The sequence below is a fragment of the Filicampus tigris genome, chromosome 22, assembly GCF_054856515.1.
Source record: "Filicampus tigris isolate MCC_2025a chromosome 22, RoL_Ftig_1.0, whole genome shotgun sequence".
Taxonomy (NCBI): domain Eukaryota; kingdom Metazoa; phylum Chordata; class Actinopteri; order Syngnathiformes; family Syngnathidae; genus Filicampus; species Filicampus tigris.
In genome coordinates this window covers 9,236,485-9,244,987 of record NC_141238.1, presented here as the reverse complement: position 1 = coordinate 9,244,987, position 8,503 = coordinate 9,236,485, and positions in this window count along the sequence as shown.

Below are 8,503 nucleotides of genomic sequence, written 5' to 3'. Positions count from 1 at the left end.
GCTGGGCAATGGACTATATGCACGGAGTGGTGTGACGTATTTCTGGTAAAATCTCATAAGGCATCACCCTTTATGGTCATATTCAGCGCCATTATTTTGGAGCCGTTTTACTACAGAGAATTTCTATCAATCGTCAACGTTTTGAGGTAGTTTGGGGGATTATTGTTGTAGCGTCGGTTGAAATGATGAAGCTTTACTGGTGGTCAGAAGTTTCCTTTTAATTCCTTTGGCTCGTATATAAACTTCTTACACCGTAAAAGCTACAAAATAAAAACATGAAGCCAGGAGTCACACTTATCTCCATCCGTGTAAAGTGTGGTTAATTAAACGCATATACTAATCTACTCTACTAATCTAATCTACTAATATACTCTTCAGAATTGTTTCGACGTACTGTCAACTTCACTGTCTAATCAGCTGCAATCCCCTTCCGTATTCCTTCAAAGTGAGACTTCCGCTTAACAGGAAGTCAAAAACAAATGTCCGATGTTACTGAATATTTAACGAATAAACCCATAGTCCTTTACACTCCCACCAAATTATGTGTTTTTCCATTAACTAATCTTAAACACAATAAACATAATTTCGAAAGCACACAACAACTTTAAATGGAACACAATTAACAAAACATTACGTACATATCCTTTCCTACTTGATGCTAACTCAAGAATTCTCTACCAGCAGAACTAATTTGTGAACTGGACGTTGTACTACAGATTCTTTGTTCAAACGTTCACCTCTTTTGTTCAAATTTCTATCACCCAACTTTATCTCGACTTTCCTTACAAGTCCGTCATCGTCTGTTACAGTCTCTAAGACTCGTCTGAGTCCCCATGCAGATCTTGGTTGTTGATCCTCTACTTCCATCACTATGTCCCCAACTTGAAGGTTCCTGTTCGGTGCATACCATCTTTGTCCGAGCATTAAGTCCTCTCTGACAAACCTTCCGGGAGGAGGAAGTGCAGTAGTTTTTCTTCAGTGATTGGGAGCAAGGGGCTCCAAACCTTTTGGATCACTTAGGTTATCCGTTGTCAGAGGACAGCTGTTTACAATTGCAGAAGCCTCATATAACATTGTGACATAATGCTGTTTGGGGAGAAAGATTGGGTGTTTGACAGGGAGAGGAAGAGCTGAAGAACCGAGCCTTCCTCCCACCTTGAGGACTCCATCTTTACCCAAAAAGGGATCGAGGTGATATAGCTTGTGACTACTGTGCAGTGGATTTCCCTTGCTCAAAATCTTAATTTTTAAAAAAATCTTAATTAGTAGAATTGTCTTTGTAGATCTGTGAGGATAACAAGAGCTGCATCTTGTTGTTCACTTACTGTTGAGTGTGCAACTGATTTGTCTTTCGAGAGTCTGCGTCTGAGATGCGACACAGCCCTGACTGCTCCAGACCAGGATGTGAATTTTGCAAGGCGATTAGTCAGACTGACTTCCAACTGTAATCCTTGTTACTAATGTCTGGATCTTTTGTACCTCTGGATCACCAATTGGAAGATCCAGAATCTCATCTACTGGTAGGTGTATTTCTTTATCCCAAAGGAATTTGGGACCTGTGAGCCAATTAGATGACAGCAGTTCATCTACTGACAGTCCCCTGGAAGCGTGGTCAGCAGGATTTTTCTTTAGTGGAAACATAACGCCATTGCTGGGTGGTTGTGCTATTGCGAATCTCTTGCACCCTGTCTGCAACAAAGGTGTGGAAGCATCTGTCTTCGTTATGTATGTAACCCAGGGTGACCTTTGAGTCTGTCCAAAATAATTACTCCATGATACTTTGAGCTATCTCTTCCTTAAGCAAATTACTCAATGCAACTGAGACAGTGGCTGCCGTGAGTTCTAACCGTGGAATAGTGGAAACATTTATTGGGGATACACGAGCCTTGTCAAAGATGAAGGAACAGTAAACAACTCCAACTTCATTGAGAAGTCTTAGATATGAACACTGACCATATCCAGTGGTGCTTGCATCTGAGAGATGATGTAGCTCTCCTTTCGTCACTTTTCCTCATTTAACCGGCACGTAACATCTGTTTATCTGTACCTTCTCCAAATTGTTCAAATCTCTCATCTAGCACTCCCACCGTGGCTGCAGGTGTTCCGACAGGGGATCATCCCAATAAGTACCTTGACGACACATTTCTTGCAAGATTTTCTTGCCACTGAGAAGACATGGAGCAACAAAACCTAAAGGATCATAGACTGATGCTATGGTGGATAGTATTCCACGCCGTGTGGGAGGCTGATCTCTCGGGGTGATGTTGAATGTGAAGCAATCCCTTTGTATAGTCCATTGAATGCCAAGCGCTCTTTCCGTTGATGTCTCACTGAAAGAAAGGTTCTATAGCTTGGTTTCATTTGATCTGATGTTGGTATACTGCTAAAACTGTTTCATTGTTTGGAAGTTTGCAAATTTGTGCAGCCGGAGACCTCCCTGTGCACAAATTTCTTGTGCTTCTCATGCCAGTTCTATGCCCTTTGTCATCGTTTCGACACTTGTAACTTCTTTGAAATCACTCTCCAGTGCATGAATAGCATCCATGGGAGTTACTGTTGGAATCTTCTTTTACGGATATGCGGTGACAGAGACTTTCCGTTACGACTGTTTGGTGATGAGGTGCTTCACAGCCAACTATGCTCCATCCTAAAGCTGTTCGCACAGCGTAGGGCTCATCATCTTTGCCCAGGATCACTTGTCTGGGTGCCAGTGCCTTTGCACAGTTAAACCCTATCAAAAGTCCAATTTTAACACTAAGAAATGGTGGAACTTCACTGACAATTGCTGACAGGTGACTCCAACATTTGGCAGTTTCGCGGGTTGTGATATTTTCCCGATTTGCAGGAATATTGTCCTTTGTGTATGCAGAAGGGAGATCAATATATGTTGTAGAACAGTACCCCCTTACTCGAAGGTTTGGTACTCTTTCACTGCTGATAACTGCACCCTTTTCCATCATGGTGGTGAGTTTTAATTTCACTGGGAATCGTTCCGTTTGTAGCTCAAGGCTTACCTCATGATCAATGAAGGCTGTGTTACTTTGAGTGTCCAACACGGCGTAGACAGGTTTTCTCTGTTGGAGTTGCCAGTGGAGGACACCCTCACTGGAACAATCATCGACGTACTCGTTGGCTGTCCTTCCTTGGTGACATTGAATGACATAGCAGCCGCGGTCTCTGATGAGCCGTCTTGTGTTATCTGTATTGCATTTGTTTGTCGTTCTTTCACATCTTTCATAAAATCATCATCTTGAAGGCAGGATGGATGTTTTCTGATACATGTTTCGCATGCAAGGCGGTTTTGATAGTCTTTTACACTGTGACCTTGATTCAGACAGCCATAACAAAGTCCATTTTCTTTCACATATGTCCTTCTTTCCTTTAGAGTCCTTTTGGTGGGCAATTATTTAGTTGATGTGTGCCTTGACAAAACATGCATAGAGAACTTCTACTTGGGCTGTAAGTGGTTTCTTCATCCTGTATATTTGCTTCAACACGGAAGACAATTGCCTTATTCTCCGTACCTTCCTGCAGATGTCTTTTTGCAATGTACAGCTCTGAAGAACAAAGAGCCTGCATGGAGGTGACTGGGTTGCAGGCAATTTCTGCTTCCAACTATAAAAAATCCTGCGAAATCGCAGAAACCCTGAAACTCTTTGCCATCTAATTGAGCCTTTGTAACATATCGGTTCCATCGAGCAGCTGCCCAGTCAGGAAGTTTTTGAGTCAGTTTTTGGTTTTGTTCACAGTCATTTAATATTTCTGGTTTTTATGGTTTATGGTTTTTATCACCTTAAGAATATCGCCAGAGTCCGCCCGTTTCTCTCTCAGGCTAACACGGAAGTGCTGATGCATGCCTTTATTTCCTGTCGTTTAGATTACTGTAATGCCCTGCTCTCTGGCCTCCCGAAAAAGAGCATTTCACCACTGCAACTACTGCAGAATTCAGCCGCTCGGGTGCTGATGAGAACCAGAGGGCGGGAGCACATTACGCCAGTTTTGAAATTGCTGCATTGGCTCCCTGTGTGTTTCAGGATCGATTTTAAAGTACTTTTATTAGTTTATAAATGTGTTAATGGTCTTGGGCCATCTTATTTATCTGATTTGCTTTTATCATACCAGCCCTCGCGGATCCTGAGGTCCTCTGGCGCCGGCCTTTTATTTATTCCAAGGGTGAGGACCAAAATGCATGGCGAGGCTGCATTCAGCCATTTTGGTCCTCACCTTTGGAATAGCCTGCCAGAGGATGTCAGGTCTGCAGAGACTGTTGATATTTTTAAGAGGAAGCTCAAGACACACCTTTTTAGTTTGGCTTTCAACAACTTTTAAATAATTTATCTTTTCTTTTGATTGAAGATAATTCTATGTTTTGCTTTGAATGTTTTAAAGCACTTTGAGTTGCATTTTTATGTATGAAAAGTGCTATATAAATAAAATGTGATTGATTGAGTGATTGATTCTAGTCCTTTTACACGTGGAATGGCCAGCAGGCAAGCATTTATGAAGTCTGCATAGCTTCTTAATCCTTCAGCGTCCTTGGCATGTATTTTTGGCCAGCTCGCTAGTTCCTCTCTCAATGCTCTTTGTATGACGAATGTCTGACCATATCTCTGATTAAGTTTTTTCCATGCATCTTGGTAAGCTTGCTCATCACTTCTAAAGAAGGATCCTTCTAAGCATTTACGAGCTGGACCAGTAACATACCTTTTCAAATAATACATTTTTTCAGCAGCAAAAATGCCTTTATGGTCCATCAGCGACGTAAAAGAGGCTTGTGTGAGTTGAGCAACATCATGGGAGGAAGGAGGCCAAGATGTTTTCGGTGTAACTGATGTAGGGCAATGGATATTGGTGTGTTGCCTCACCTGTTCACTTTTCACCGACGGAACTTCACCCATTCGTGTCATTTCAATGTTATAGGCCTCCAGTCTAGCTCTAACTGCCTCCACATCTCTTTCTGCCTGTAGACTTTGCAGCTCAGATTTTTGATTTTCAAGTTCCTTTTGGTGTTGCTCTTCCATTGCCTTTATCCTTTCCTTTTGTTTACTCTCCTCCTGATTAATCTTATATTCAACTTGCGGTGGTCTATGTTGTGAAACGGTTCCACCAGTACCCGTATGGACGCCCTTTTATTATTTTTACAGACCACAAACCCATGATGGGTCTGTTTGGTGAAACTAAAGGCATCCCACCCATGGCATCGGCACGTGTGCAGCGCTGGGCATTGACCCTTTCAGCATATCAGTATCGCGTTGTCTACAAGGCAGGAAGTTTACACCAAGATTGATGGACCTGCCCACAGAGACTGTATTTTTGATGGATCGACTGTCTAACTCTCCCGTGACAGCAAAACACATCAAAATGTGGACAGCAAGAGACCCTGTGTTGGCACAGGTTAGGAGGTGGGTGATACAGGGCTGGCCAGCAACAGTTGAGTAGGAGGAGCTCAAGCCCTGAGTAAAGCTGCAGCGGGAGCTCAGTGTACATGATGGCTGTTTGCTGTGGGGTAGCATAGTAATTGTCCCTCCGCCCAGACGAGCACAAGTGATGGATGAGCTGCATGAGGCCCACCCGGGCACGTCAAGGATGAGGGGACTCGCCAGGTCATTTGTGTGATGACAGAGGATGGACGAAGCCTTAGAAAAAAGGGTAAAAGCGTGCTCTCAGTGTCAAATAAATCAAAAGATGCCAGCACCGGCTCCCCTCCACCCATGGGAGTGGCCGGGCCGTCCCTGGTCCAGTCTCCACCTTGATTTTGCTGGCCCTTTCATGGGTCACATGTTCTTGGTGCTCGTGGACTCTCATTCAAAGTGGCTAGAAGCACATATCATGTCAAGCATAACGACCTCAACCACCATAGAGAAGCTCAGACCAATCTTTGCCACTCATGGATTGCCAGACACGGTGGTGACCGATAACGGAACTACTTTCACAGGTGAGGTTTTCCAAGAATTTATGGAGAAAAATGGAATTCGTCATGTCTGCACAGCCCCATACCATCCGGCCTCAAATTGTTTAGTGGAACGGGCTGTGGGCACCATAAAGGAGGGACTGCTAAACATGACAGGACCTTCACTGTAAGTCAAGCTGCAGCGGTTCTTGTTCCAGTACAGTATCACTCCTCACACGACTACAGGAGTGCCCCCAGCGGAGATGTTAATGGGGAGAAGACCCAAGTCACGTCTTGATCTACTCCACCCAGACATTGGAGCGAGAGTTACCCAGTCACAGGAGGAGCAGAGAGAGAGATATGATAGACATGCAAAAGAGAGGCTGTTTAAGCCAATGGACTGTGTGTATGTGAAAAACTTTGCCAGGGGTTTGCCCTGGTTGCCAGGTGTTATTCACCATCAGTCAGGTCCAGTGTCATTCGTGGTGGATCTGCAGACAGGAAGAGAGGTCCGCATGTCATTTCCTATTCACCAACGATTCAGTGAGTGAACATGTCGCTGCCATTTCTCGTTCACGCGAACGAGAACTCCATGCAGTCAGTGAGTGAACTGAGTTTTGCTGTGAATGAGTCGCGATTCGCCAAGGAAGGAACCACTCACCAACACCACTCCTTTCGTGCTCGCGGGGACAATCTTTCTTTGGCATCCGTTTCTCCAAGCTAACGGCTAATGTTAAGCCCATCCAAGTACCAGGGGCAAGCGCATGAAAATAAATAAGAGCTCTGACAAACTTAAAGTCCCTCTGCAGATCGTGATGAGGTGCCCCGGTCTGCAGCAGCTGGGAGATGACGTTGTTGTGGACATGGGACAACTTGAATATGTTTATTTGAATAGGGACAGATGCTACAACATAGTTGAATGAAAAAACAATCTCAAATGCACAGCATCACAGCATTTGTAGCTAATGCTAATTTCCAATGCCCATCCCTAGAAGGGTTTTTAAGCAAACAATCAGAGAAAGAAAAGGAAAGCACACAAACAACTTTTAAGACATATCCACATTATTAAATACACTTTTTAAAAGAGTGGAGCACAAACGCGCGACGGCGCCAACCCAGTCTCTCCCCCCTCCACATCCACATACACACTACCTATGAATGCAGGCCTGATGTTCAAATAACCATTTTGTCAATTTAACTTTAAATAGTTTATAATTTTTTATTGCTTTCACATCAGTGGATAGATCATTCCATATATTAACTCCCCTGACTGTGAAAGATGTCTGACCGAAGGAGGTTTTTCTGAGGTTTACAATTACCTGCAACTACCCTCCTAATTACAACTCCACTGACATGTAAAGGTTTTATCAAATCAGATCAAATCTGAGGGGCTTGGCCATTCAAGCATTTCCACATCAGAGCAGAGTTTGCCACTGTGATGTAGTTGTGAAAATGCAACACCTTCAGACCTTCCAGAACATGACAGTGGCGTGATCGTATTGGCCTTTTCCCCAAAATTTTAACGGCACGATTATATAGTCTCTCAAAGGGTTTTATCACCTGTTGGCCAGTCTGTGACCACGAGGTGACACAGTAGTTGAGGTGTGAAAAAAAATTATTGTGTGCATGAATGTTTTGGCGGCATCAAAAGTTAGACAGTCTCTGATTAGTCTAAATAGATATAAATTGGTCTTTATAGTTTTGGCCAATTTTGCTACCTGCTTATCAAATTTGAGTAATGGGTCCAAGATTAGACCAAGGTATTTAATCTCTGAAACTTGCTCTATTGGTTGGTTATTAATTATTAAATCTAATTTAGTTGAAGTGGTACACTTTTTTGAGGAAAAACAGACAGACACCGTTTTTTTTTACATTAAGTATTAAACACGAGATTTTCAGCCATCGAGTAATAGCTACTTAATACTTTATTTGAAAACATTTATTACAATACACATATGTGCACTTAAATATTATTACCCTCTCTGTCTATTGCAACTATAATGTGGTGCGATCGTCATAATGTTGGTTTGCCAATAAATTGTACTTTTATTTCAAAACTTGTTTGGTGCTTGAGTGTTTTATTAATGCTTGTTTTTATTTCAGCGCAACGGAACGTTTAACCAGACGTGTAGTCATCCGCTTCATTTGACAAGCCTGCACTTCATAAGGCGTGAAAACAAAAATACACGCGTGACGGCCATGTGTTATGTCCTCCAAAATAACAAATGTTTATATATGTAGGCGTAGTGTTGTAGTGTATTTTCTTTAGATGAGCAGGGTCAGTCGATGCGTCTGTCCGGAGCAGATGCAAGGCCAGGCTGAATTGATGATGAAAAAGACTTCTCCGACAATTCAGTTCATCGGAAACAAGATTTTATTGAGACCAATACAGCTGATGCCAAAAGAAGTTGCTCTCTGAGTTGCTGCGGCGCGCGCGTCCGTCCCTTCACGCCTCCTCAATATTATGGCGAGCAGGATGAATATTCAAACTTGCTAATTACATATGCATTTGTTCCACTTGAATGGCTAATTCCTTTGTCTCTTTCCCGCCTGAAAACCTTCAAGAGGAGGTCGGAGTTTGCTGTTTTTACCGAACAGGTGCCACAATACAAT